Genomic DNA, 14,227 nt, shown 5'->3' with positions numbered 1-14,227 from the left:
AAATAGTATTGGAAAATAAATATAAGCCCTGCTCATTACAAGAAAAACCAGATGAAAATATATCCTCCCCTTAGCACAAAGTCTCCAAGTAGAGGAAGATGGAAAATTCATAACCCCCTCCATGCCTCTGTGATTACAATTAATATGATTCTTGACGGTTTATCGGTTATGCAACTGATTCTTGAAAATCTTTTCCCAAGTTTAAAAAGTACTTTACCAATATAATATAATATCTAGTTATGAGAACTAAATATTATATTACTGACCTCAACCTCTTTATAAACTTTACATCAAAGTCCATAATAATCTATGCTCCATGGAGCTTCCGGGATGGGGATGTTTTAGGGGACGGGGAGGTGTTTCCGGTACGGGTACGGGTCGAAGCCAAAATTTAGGGGACGAGACCTCAGGGGACGACGATTAAAAACATAGGGGATATTTTATATATAGAGAGAAAATTCAAATATGTGTATCATAACATTGATAAACCATTCACCGTAGACGCATGGAACATTATCAAATGGCAAATACTAAGTATTTCCATTATAACAATATCACATATGTATATAGATAAAATCAAAATGCCTAAAGGCTCCAAGTATCATGCTGAAATCATATTGAAATAGAGAGAAGTCCAACTAAAATAGTTAGTAAATACCAAATACTAAACACAATATTTCCTCACTGCTGCTATTGCTCTTATGTTTTTTTCTTCCTCTTAGCAAGTATGTCAAATCTAAAAATGAGTAGAAGAGTTAGTGTTTTAATGGACCAAATATGGGTTGCATATTCTTATGTCTTTAAGACGACTAGGGGCCGCGCGGACAACAAATATTAGAAAAAAATGACTTTTTGGGGGTGTTTTGCCTTTACCAGATTGGCTGGAAATAAGGGGACGACCAACAATTTTGGGGATGGAAAAATCGTCCTCGGTACTCCTGGCTGTTCCCAAGTTCCCAGCCAAAAGAAATTGGCCATTTTGGGGACGTTTCCGAATTCGCGAAAAAGGGGACGATTTAGGGGATGGCCAAAATCTGTCCCTGCATCCCCATTTCGTCCCTGGTATGAGTACAACCCCAAAACCATAGTGGGTACGTCCTTGTGGAACACTAATAATAATATAACTTAAACATTTGTCGTTATCTTATAACTGTCATGGACAATTTTGATAGTACACTCCGATGTTCATAACTTTTGATCTGTAAAGCAGCTGGCAAAACCATTAGTAGAGGATTTAGAAAGTTAGGATTTCTAAAACCTATCTGAAAATCAGCTTAATCCAATGGGTGGATTAAAAGGTATAATCCATGCACTAAGACCCATGTTTCAGTTTTTAGATAATTTGTTGCTGCTGTTAAAACTTAACCATTTGAACCTTCATACCTGAACCTATGAAACCAAAATTTTAACCGTGATGATTCTGAACAACATTCATAGGTTGGGGGTCTTGAGTCACCTTTGGATTTCAAATCTGAACCTGAATCTGCACTTCTGAACCAGTGAACATAAACTTTTAACTTCTGAACCTTGAACCTTGAACTGTTGAACCTTTGCACTGAACCTGGCTGTATTTGAATTCGTTGAACCTGTGAACCATATGATCCTCTGTGAACCAGTTTGAACTGATTTGAACTGTGTTGAATCCACATACGCTTGTATCAACCAATTTGTACTTTGTACATTGCCACCGAACCTAGTTGAACCTTTTGAACTAGTTTACTAGTTCAAGGTGGTCATCGTCTGTTCTTGAACTGATTCCACCAACTGAACCAGTTTGAATCATTTCGAACCCATATGAACTTGGTTCAACTTGAATAAAATCATCTTTTTTTGTAAAAGATCATAAGGAAAAGACACATACTTGATCCTTGGCTCGTATGAATAGGAAATGTAGTTGGATTTTGCATTTTTAAATAGGGGGTCCATATGCAAGCTAACACAGCTAAAACAAATGTAGGGATGGTTGGTGTTCCTTTTGTGGAACTTGAGTGTGAGGAGCCCAATAGTTCCAGTGATGTGGACTTTTGCTTGGGGTTTGATTGGAGGCTTCCCATCACTACACTTTTATTTTGACATGGTTTTATACTCATTTTGATATTGATCATGATTCATATCACATAATTCTATTCAATGTAATTATCTTTATCATTATGATATAATTGGCATTTGATAGAACTAATATAAATTTTAACTGTTGATAATTTGAATTTCTATTTGAATCTTGATTTATGAATGTTACTATTAGCTATGTACTATCTTACTATGTTGAATGTTTAATGGTTTTGGTTGGTGTTGCAATTTTGTTATGTGCAAGTATTTCAACTTGGTATATTAAATTGAAACATCATTTCATAGCTAACATTTCATGTTTTATAATGTAACACCTCCCCCAAAGTGAGGCCCCCTTTTTTTTGTCCCAGAAACTCGTCCTGATGCCTCCTCATCCCGACACCCCCTACCTTGGTGTTACAATGTAGTTTTCTCTATCTAGAAATCAAATGTTCACTTAGTTCAACAATTCAAACTTATAATAATAGTCTTAGATATATTTTACTCAAGTTGAATATGTATTCCTACAAGTTATTTCATAATTCAATGCATGAATGAAATTCTCGTTGGACATAAAGACAACTAAAACCCATCTTTCCTCTTCAGAATTCATCCTCAAAGCTAAAATCAAAACATGTGTAATGTTCTCTAGTCTTCATAATTAGTCAATCCTAAAACTCATGCACTTATTTTCTTCTTAGAAAATCCTAAAAATAGGAAAGGTAATTGCTGTTTTTTTTGGTTGGTAATAATATATTATTTTATTAATAAACTTGCAAAGGTACACAGATAGGCTAAAATTTCAAAATAACCTTCACACTTGAAAACAACTTACAATTTACTACATATCCGACATTTACTTTATCGGCACAATATCATCGCTTACTTCCCACCTTTCTGAGGTTTCTCCATATCAACTAAGATTAATATATCAGTTTTTACAAACATTCAGACTGAAAAAACCCTAGTCTCAAACTGAAAATGAAACCTCCATTGGCCCTACACAATGCTTTTAGACACTGTGTCACCTTCATCACACTCTTGCCCACCTTCCTTGCTCTTGGCTTTTTTCTTGATCAGTTCGATCCTTTTGTTCACCCCCAAATCCAAATTTTTCTTGTTTTTGAAGCCTTTTTCACAATTCGCCATGGCACTCAGCTTTGAATTTTTAGTTTACTGCATCTCCCTACCCTCTGCTGAAGCTTTAAGCTTTATCTCCTGCTTCCATTTACGGAAGCTTAACACCTTCAAATCTCCTTTCGTCCACCTTGGAAAAAACGTAGGACAAATTTCCTTTAGGCGATCTTCAAAAAGAAAAAATTGGTCATTTTAAATTTTCCTCCACTTCTTCATCGGGAAAACTACCCTCGTCACCATTCTCCTTTTACGGCACCTTGCAATGTGACGGCGACGCCGATGGGGAACAAGAAACCCTTTTACCTTCCTAGCCTTCTCCTAGAAAGAACGAATCTCCTCCACCAATTTGAGCCATTCTACTTTGATTTTATCCTTGTAAGCCTCCTTATTCACACCAGTTGGCCACGAAATAAAACCAAATTTCCCTGTCATCTCCCCTTCTACTTCATCCGTAAAACATACACTGTAATTAAAGCCCTTCCCTGACCATGCCCACTCTAACAAGGATTGAACTCCAACAATCAAGTGTTTTGGAAACAACGCTTTCATCACCCACTCAACTTCTTCCGAGAAGGCCAATTCCAGCCCTCACACCATAACCAGTGCAGCTATGTCTATGTTTATTGTCTAATGGTGGGTCGAATTCTGAAACAACTCTCCAACAACGCGTTCCTTTCACCTCCTCCATCACTCTTGGTGACGGACAGAGAAGCAACAAGCAAAGTTGGTGATTTTGGACCGGACCAAAGAGCGCTTTCTGCTGTCTAGCCGTCCGAAAATTAAAGGTAGCCTCCAATCCTGCTTTCTTTGCCTATAATTACACTATTCTCAATTAATCTCTAAACATAAGAAAACATAATATTCATTTTTAATTAATTTGTTAAATCTATATACACATATACTTGATTGGTCATATTCTAAATTAGGTTTTGTGTTTTATTCTAATGTTAAAATATTGTGAATAATTTATTTGTTTAACACTAATTATCTACAAGTAAAGATTGCTTACAATTGAACTAAATAATGAAAACCTAATAACTTTTCTATTCATCTCTAATTTATTATTGTAACCAATTAAAACATAAGATAAATCTAATTAATTATTATTCAAATATCTTAAATAATTTATTAGACAAGGTAATTGCTTTATAACCTAGTGTCAAGTGTTGATAACACACAGAATGCAGTTCTACCTTTCCGGCTTACTTGGTTCCAAACATCACGAAATCCAATATATGTTAACAATATTTTTTAAACAATACTAATCCATAAGGATCAAATATTGAAAAATCAAGTTGTACATTAATACATGTCAACCATGGCGCTCAATAGTCAACTTTACACAAATAATTATTCTAGTAATGATGTCTATTACACAAGATAATATCTAATCAAACAACCTATATTCACATCAAAACTACAATGGAATGCATAAAATAATAATTCTAAAAATCAAAAGAGTTCTCAAGATAAGATATAGCATCACCTTCTAGCTAGCGTGTTTACTCGAAGAGGATTTCTCAAGGGTCAATAATAATCTTACTTTCACTATAAAATAAGATCTAATTCATAAGTCGACAACTACACGTGGAATACCTATTATTGTTTATGGATCAAGTGTTAAGAGCAAGTTCTTTCTTAAGATAGATTCTTGCCCACAACAAGATCGAGTGGAGATAAGAAATTGAGTATTGTAGATTGAAAAAGTTTATTGGAAGCACTCGTTGAAAGCTTGGAGATAGGCATGCTCATTGTTAATGAAGAGTCTCCAAAATGTGAAGGCTGTACCAATGAGACCACTATTTAAGGTAGAGATAATGCTGTGATTTTGCTAGTTGAAGTCGACGTGGATTAGAGACGCTTAATAATTGTTATGTACGAGGTATATTTTAGCATCCATTTTCTCTCGCTTTCCGTTTCTTTGGAATGCACAATTTCCTTTGCTAAGTTGAGCATAACAAAGTATGCTCTAACTTGGTCTGAGATTCCATTGTAATTTATGGCATTAAAGAGACAAGCTCCAACAAATTCTTGAGAACAATCTAAGCAATTAATGAGGGATCAATTTTGATCTATTTTTCCTAAGCAGAGAAAAATACAAAATGACAATTTGGAAAATAAAAGATAGACAAAGTGTACAAAAATACACTAGTCAGTTTCATAAAATACAATTGGGTGAAGGTGTACAACGTGGTGATGTCTTAATGAATAAATAGGAGGCCTTCGGGGCCATCTCATATATTTTCTTCCAAACCAGTAAATATTGATGAAGCATGTTCACATGCTTCATCAACTTAGGTAGATAGTTCTCCATCCTTTCCTAAGACAAATAGATCTAAATTAGTGATTATGAAGGTAAATTTTATGAGCTTCTTTTCCCCTTTTGTGCATTATGAATATTGTTATAAGGATGCTTTTGAGGATTCTTTCTGTTTGAAGTTACAAACCCCTATAAAAAGTGTAATAAAAGCTCTATGCCCCTCTTGTGTGAATATAATGTAATTGCTAATAAAGCTAAGGAGAAATCGCATGTGGCTTATGAATTTTCCAGAATTTGTGTAAATGGTTTGAAGATTAGTGCATTATTTGATCTATGTTCAAACTAGCTTGGTTGCTCCAGAATTTGTTGTCAGACCTTGCCTTTAAATGCTGAACAACTTAAGTCCAATGGTCTGGGTTGCACCAAAGAAGGTGTTCATATTAAATTGATGTTTTTGGTTGGTTCTCAACTTGCTGATGAATTATTGGTGGGTGTTGCCCTTGTGGATTTTTTTTTGTGTTGTGTTCGATGGACCATGCTTGTATGACTAAAGGACTATTTTTTTAGAATGGAAAGAGATTCTTGCTGTATCATTTCCACGACAAATAGTGTTCTAAGGAGGCTTTAAATTTTGAGGGGAAGATGAGTGGAGGATCACAAGTCATTCTTTTGGAGAAAACTAATGTTGAACAAATTCCTTCATGTCCAATAAATTTTAATATTTTATCATTGAGATAGTTGGCAGTGTGTACCGAATTTTAGTTCATGTTCATTTTGTAGTACAAGGAAAGATACCATGTCTCATCAATTTAGGGTACTCTCTACCTTGGTCTCTTGGGTAATAAAATAAACACCTATGTGGTCCCTCTACCTTGGCAACCTTCTCTATCTTTGGCACCTAAAGTGATATTTGCACTCTTTCTATCTCTTTCCTTCATGCAATAAAATATATATTGTTCCCTTCGTTTTCAAAATAATATTGAACATTCTTTTGAGTTCATTATTGAGGATTTGTCACTTTTATCCTAAACTACCACATTTTCCTGAATACTTGGTTTGAAATAAAGATGAAACTAAAGATGGCAGGACAAGAGAAAATAAAAAAGCTTACAACCTCTCAAGATTTAAGTCTATAGTAGGAGGAAAACAATATTCTACCACAAAATGAACATGAAGGGCAAGTGCATTTAACCCTTACAATTCATCTTAATCCTTTGTTGTAATAATTCCCCAAGGTTTTGCTCAATGGATTCAACTTGATTCTGACTATTGGAATCCTAGTTTCTAATTCTCTTATCAATACTTCTAGTTTTTCATTTTATTCCTTGGCTTCACACTCAACCACAACTTCCTATAGTAGCCAAAAATCCTCCCTATAGCTAGTGCCATTTTCGATACACGTCTTGAATTTGGGAATCTTCTTGTCACTTTGCCTCTTCCTTAATGCACTCCGATTTCAATCACACCAATCACCCAGTTACATTCCTTTCTTGCTTCCTTCATTTTCAACTCCTTGAATGAGCATGACTACCCTCTGAAATCAACTATTCTAACCGTTAAAAAACACTTTCATAATTTGTGTCCAATCTTCTTGCTATACTGCAGGACAATGCTAATGGACTTTAGGCTTAGGGAAAATATAGAAGTGGAGCTCACTCCCATCACCTATGTATTAGACATGTTGTATAAAGAAGAAAAATAAAATGAGTTTTTGGTGACAATAGTTTCTTTTCAATTTTTTTGGGAAAGCATTGTAGGCACGGGGATGGTGTTATATATGTGTGTGTGTGTGCGTGGGTATGTCTATATGTATGTACACACATTTTGTTGTGCCAAAGGTATCTACATGACCCAACTTAGCCTATAACCCGCCTTATCTTGGTCTTGCTGCTAAGTTGTGGTTGGGAAGGGGTGAGTTGAGGTGAGAGTAATGCTTTGTGAATGTACCAAAGTTTCCACAAGCTAAGTGTATATATATATATATATATATATATATATATATATATATATATATATATATATATATATATATACGTATGTACATACATATATAATATGTGTATATGTGCGTGTACGTATATGCATGAATGTATATATCAGAGCTCCCAAACTTAGACTCTACTTGAAATCAACAAGGATGAACTTGTGATTTGACAAAAGTTCAACAAAGTGAAAAAACCCTTAAATTTAGAGATTTTTAAGGATTTAAAATTTAATTTATGCATCAAATTTGAGCTAAAGCTTAAAGACACAATAACATCACGATTTAGATGCTAATTTGATCACATACATAAACATACATTGATCACATAAATACAAATGTAAGTTATAGTTGAAGGAAATAACAAACTTAGATATATAAAATTATAAATATTGTTAAATGTATATTAAACTCATGGATAATGAAATCCATGACATTAAATGTTTGAACGTATGTGAAAACAAAATCAAGTCTATGGCTTAGGATCACTCTCGTAGGAGCTTCCATCCCTCCTACAAAGGCATTTAATCAAGTCTATGGTATGTCTTGGTTGACTGAATAACCGTAGTTTGTGCTTGTGAGGTGCCACTCTGACCAGCATCATATGTGCTTGTTCCTTTGTTTGATTGTGCTCTATAATCTGCCATGACCACAACCTCAACCTCTCTATCCAGTTGATCAACACACTTAAGGTCCTCATCAGTAAAGGTAGGATTGGTACACATGGTGACCCAGTCAAATTTTGGATCAAGCTCAGTCTTAGTCTCATAGGAGCTTGCATCCCTCCTGCAAAGGTATGTCTTATATTACTGAACAACCATAGTTTGTGCTTGTGAGGTGCCACTTTGACCAACATCATCTATGCCTTTGTCTTTGTTTGATCGTGCTCTATGATTTGCCATGGCCACAAATCAAGCTCCTATTCACCTGGCAACACACTGAAGGTCCTCATTAGTAAAGGTAGGATTGGTACACATAGTGACCTGCTCAAATTTGGGATCAACCTCTTCTAGCATGATTGGGCTTAAATCATTGTCCGAACTCTATATCATTCTAAAACAAAGGTTGTACTTGACAAATACTAGATAATTCAACCTCTCTATGAACAATTTATTGTACCTTTTTGAGTGAATGTGCTCAAACATGCTCTAGTTGCACTCACAACCTGAAGCACGCTATGGCTGGCTCAATATGTGGATGACAATTTTCTGAAGCTTTGGGGTTGTAGGTTCAAACAGTTGCCACCATCTATCTGAAATAAAGAAATGAAAAGAAAAAAATTAGTCTAGTTTCCAACATCAAGGCTAGATTATAAAACATCTGCACTTTTAACATATATTATACTTGGTTGTGTTTTTGTCCACATGACTTTGCACATTGGCTTACGAAAATCTCCCCTGTTTTATTATCAAATGCCTTGATCTCATGCAATGTAGAGCTGGTATCACAAGTAGACATCCATTGTACCACTGAATAGAGCCCTGTAAAAACCTCCTCATTTTCCTTGAATTCAGGACAGAAATGGAATGCCAGATTGAGGTAATAAGTGGATGCATGGATGAGCTTGTGAAGTTGGTGGTGCTATCTCCTATTAATTATCCGCATAGAACCGAGACTTAGACTTGACGCTAACTCGAGAAGGGCAATTTAACCTGTGACTCGGCTCGAACTCGACTGTGACTTGGCAATGACTCAACAAAGTGACAAAACCCTTGAAATTTTAATTTTTTAAAGGATTTAAAGAAGATTCCATGCATCCATTACTAAATAAAGCTTAAAGACACAATAGCATCATGAAATAGAAGGTAATTTGATCGCATACATAAACATATATTGATTACATATGTTAGAAGCACAAAGGTACATTGTAGCTGAAATAGCAAACATAGATATATAACATTTAAAATTCTACATATTGTCAAATCAAAATGTATATCAAATCCATGAAATCTATCACATCAATAGTCATCATCAAATGTTCCAAACATATGTAAACAAAAACAAGTCTATAGCTATAGCTCCTCATTCTCATTAAGATCCTCAGCCTCAACCTCAGAGTAAACTATGTTATGCCTCCTAGTAAGGTGTCTAAGGTAGCTCCTTGATGATAGATTAGCCATAGTCTCTACTTGTGAGGGGCCACTAGGATCAACTATAGCTCTCTGCTCCTCCGCTGCTATAGCCACGGCCTCGGCCTCTTTGTCCATCTGGTCAATCCACTCTATGTTCTTATCATTGAAGACGGGATCAATAGCCTCAGTAACTCACTCAAATTGTGGATCAACCTCCTCTAGAGTAATCGGAGAGGTGTCACTATCCAAAATCTCTTTGGTCCCAAGGCACAAGTTGTAATGCACAAAGACTAGATTATTCTTCCTCTCCATAGACAATCTGTTATGCCTCTTCGAATGGATGTGCTCGAACATGCTCTAGTTACGCTCACATCTAGAAGTGCTACATGGTTGGCTCAATGTGGATATCGATTTTTTGAAGGTTTTGGTTGAAGGCCCAAACATTTGCCACCATCTATCTAAAAAAAGGAAAAGAAAAAAAGATTAGTCTCCTTTCCACCTTTAAAGCTAGAACCTAGATAATAAAATTAAAATGCATAAGCAACAATTTTTACCTGGTTGCCATTTTGTACGACCTTCTTTGTAAATTTGGCCTCCAATTTTTTCCCCTAATGAATTATTATAGGCATCCATCTCAAGCAATGAATTTGTGGCACTAGTGCCCGCCATCTTCCCTATCACTGTATATAGGCCACAAATTGTTGATGATTGGTAGCTTTAGTAGGATAAACCTGTGAGATTAATTAATATAATAATTATTCGCACACATATATATAATTAAGATTATTATTATATTAATTATATTAATGAGTAGACATGTCCCATGAAGAGACGTGTCTCGTCTTGGTTTATTCCTCATAGAAATACAAGAGGTTGCTGCCATTTGGAAAACACGTACCAAATATTATGGCAATGTTACTAGATTTGCAAGGATCCTCAGAAAACCATGGTATCAAAGCCAGGTTACTGCAAATGTAAGGAAGTGTTCAAATACATTTTATAAAGAGCAGCAACAACTATCGATGATTTCATATTTTTCCGCAATCAATATCGTGGGTGTTGGTGGCGATGTTTACAGTTTTATCAAATGTGAAATTGTTGGATTTCTTGAGTGCATGATATCACACCTAGAAACATGGATAAAGTTATTATATCTAGACATTTGGTTCGAATAGAAGATGCTATGGTGTTTGATGCATTTTTTTATTTATCTACACTATTGGCAATATTATTAACTATGGCGATGATCAATAATTACCTTTTTTTTACGAATGATTTAGCAGAAGAAGAATTGAGGGGAGGAAAAAGAAAGGTCACCGTCTGAACAGTAGGGACATGAGGAACAACAAGGAGATGTAATATTGATACTGTATTTCTCATTGCCCAGTCAACACTATTATTGTAATGGATAGAAGCAATGCGACTTCAGATGATAACAACCCTTTGTACATGGTTGCAAAAATAGTTTGTGATGATGAAAAGAAACATTACGTGCATAATTTAATTCTTAATAAATGACATAGTTAATTAATTGATATACCAGACATAACCATGTAGATTACTATAGATTAGAATACTCACAAAGAGGCAATAAAAAATTATTAGCAAAATTTACTGTAGTCACCAAGATCTTATTGCCATGCAGATAAGGATGATGGGGAGGCTTGAAAGGTTGCAGTGGGAGTTTATGCTTTGGACGATGAACTGTACGATGTCAATGATGAAGAGGAAGGCCAGCACGAACACAAAAAGAATAAGGTGAGTCAAAGAATGCACAAATAGATTTCTACCAAGCAAATGGTGGTGACGTAGATGCCACTGAAGCACCAAGTAAATAAACAAAGGGGCAGCTAATTGGAAACACAAGGATACTAGAGAACATGTCACCATGACATACTTGGCGCATGGTTTGGTAACGCTTGAAAATTGGTCCAAATAGAACATGACTAATTAGAAGTATTAGGCATTAAGGTAAAAGCACAAAGATTAAAATTGCTCCCTGGCAAGATACATTTCACCCCCATGTTGATTAAGTGGATGGTGAGACTCTCGACCACTATCGGGTAGATTGTGCGTAGAGTATCCAACATATAGTGGGTTTTCTGTATAGATATCTAATAGACTATAGTAAATGATCAAAAGAATAATGTTTTTCAATCTGCAAAGGCCTCATATTAATAACGCATTCTCTGAAATGACTATAAGAAAGAAACAATATTGGAAATGACAAGGACCCCATGAAAGTGTGCATCCCATTTATTGTATGTATTCATGTTAGCGACTAATGGAAAATAAGACAGGGTGAGATTCTTGAAGTGAATGTCTTTGAAGATTGAGATTATGCATGTCCTAAATGAAGAGGAAGGATGCCAATTCATTAGAGGTATCCCTGGAAAAAGAGTAGGACTGACATTCGACACTTCATTAGAGATAACTTTGATTGTGGAGCTCAAATTTTATATCAAATTTAGAGGGAGTTTTAACATTTTATTAGAAGTAATTGTGTCAAAGAGGTCAAAAGAATAGTGTGTCTTCATGAAGAAGTTCAAAGTGTAGTTTTTTGTAATACATTCTTCTCTATGAGAGATAAGTTTGAGGTGAAAACCTTATTTTTTGATATGGTTTATGGTGAATGTCACGACAACACCACATGACAACATTTGTGGTGACTTAATGTAAACTTTTGGTTTCATGCGTGCATGGGCTTCCCCCTTGTGTACATCGCGAGGAAGTGACGATTTCCAAATGATCATCACTTCTATTTGTAGAAGTTATTGAAAGGTGACGATCTTACAATATCTTAATTTTCTATAATGATGGATATCTTACGATGTCTATGTAGATCATGATAGATTATGCTTTGCATGGTGGATGTTTATATGGTAAGCATTTTGAGAATGCGTGTGCACATACCTTATAAACTTTTTTTTAGTGCATAGTGAATGTTATGCAAATTGATGTTCTAGAGGGCCATTACACAGAGTACTTGGTGAATATCACGCGACTTGATGTTTTGGAAGCCATTACTCAGTGTACTTGGTGAATATCTTATATCTCAACATTCTGGAAGGACATTATTCAAGGAGTATTTGGTGAATATCATTGATATTCTGGGAGACCAATACTCATGATATCAGATGTGATATCGAACCTTATTTGAGTATTTGGTGAATGTCATTGATATTTTGGTTGACCAATACTCATGATATTAGCTGTGATATCAACCCTTTTTGAGTGCTTGGTGAATATCACGTGTCGATATTTTTGGTGATCAATACAAAATAATGGAAATCTTCCAAAGATTTCCTTTATGTGTCATTCCTAACATTACCAATGGTGTAATATACGTCTTGTGTTTATCCTCCCTAGCTAAGAGGGAGTGTTGATGTTGGGTAACTTTAGTAGGATAAACCTGAGATTAATTAATATAATAATGATTCATATATAATATGTATATAAAATTGAGATCATTATTATATTAATTATATTAATGAATAGACATGTCCCCATGTCTCTTGGTTTATTTCTCACACAAATACAAGAGGTCGTTGCCATTTGGAAAACAAATACCAAACATTATGACAATGTTATTACATATGCATCAATCCTCATAAAAACAACAGTAAGAACCTCCTCATTTGACTTGAAATCATCATAGAAACAGAATTTCGGATTGAGGTAATAGGCTGTTGCATGGATGGGTCTATGAAGCTGATTTTGCCATCTCCTGTAAATTATGTCCCACATGGGGCCATACTTCTCCTCAACTCCTACATACTTGGCTCTAATGGCCTCCTTGGCCCTACCCATGACCTCATATATGTAGCCCCTAGTAGGCTTCTCATCATCAACAACTTGTAGGAGGACTACGAGGGGCCCAATGACCTACAAAACAATTAAACTAGAAAACAATTGAGTGGGTGAACACTAAAATACACAACTTTGCAAAGTTGCACAATGAAAATAAAACAAAAATATGCATATAATAATTAATTTATAAATTTTAACTTTTAAATTACCTCTACAATCTCTTTACAAGGGTCCCAAAAACCCTCTTCATCAAAAATAATTTTGGTCACATCTATCTTTGCAGGAATGTAGCATAGGACAAGGAACTCCACTCTGGACCAACAAACATGCACCTCAATTCTAACCTTGAATCTAGCAGGTATTTTAGTGTGATAAAATTTTAGGCAAATCTTGTAATACCGAGACAAGCCAACTCCTTTTTACCCATGTAATTCGTCACGATGCTAAGGACCAATGCATGATTATAGATGGACTTGCAAATATTTTTGGTCTTATCACCACACGATTTGACCCATTCAAGCTTGCCAATATCCTCTTAACATGAGGTCAAGGCAATGGGCCGCACATGGAGTCTAAAAGATTTTTGGATGCCTCTCCATCAATACTTGTCTTGCAGCAATTTTAAATTAATTAGTAAAAATTAAGATGAAGAAAATTTAAAAAACTAAAATTAAAAATGTAGAAACTTAAATTTTTACTCGTAGCAACATAATTATCTGCTTTATTAGTTACCACTTGTACAAAATTGTAATGGCTTCCTTAGCCCTATGCATACCCTCATATATGTAACCCACAGAGGGCTTCTCCCCATCAACGACTCGTAGGAGAACTACTAGGGGCTCAGTGACCTACAAATGCTGATAAATAGTAACAACTAAGTCACAAGTGTGCATGAAAATGAGCAAAATTGCAAAGTTG

The 14,227-nt window shown here is 35.3% G+C and overlaps 1 protein-coding gene across 3 annotated transcripts in view; it reads left to right on the top strand.

Annotated features, from left to right (window-relative positions):
• Positions 1-14,227, top strand: part of PP5.2 (protein phosphatase 5.2) — a 140,486-nt gene that overhangs the window by 93,413 nt on the left and 32,846 nt on the right. The gene's annotated exons all lie outside the window — the stretch shown is intronic.

This window comes from Cupressus sempervirens, chromosome 3, assembly GCF_028749045.1.
Source record: "Cupressus sempervirens isolate cs-2001-9-10 chromosome 3, ASM2874904v1, whole genome shotgun sequence".
NCBI classification, from domain to species: Eukaryota; Viridiplantae; Streptophyta; class Pinopsida; order Cupressales; family Cupressaceae; genus Cupressus; species Cupressus sempervirens.
The sequence above is the reverse complement of the archived record's forward strand: the minus strand, read 5'-3'. Positions and strand labels throughout refer to the sequence as shown.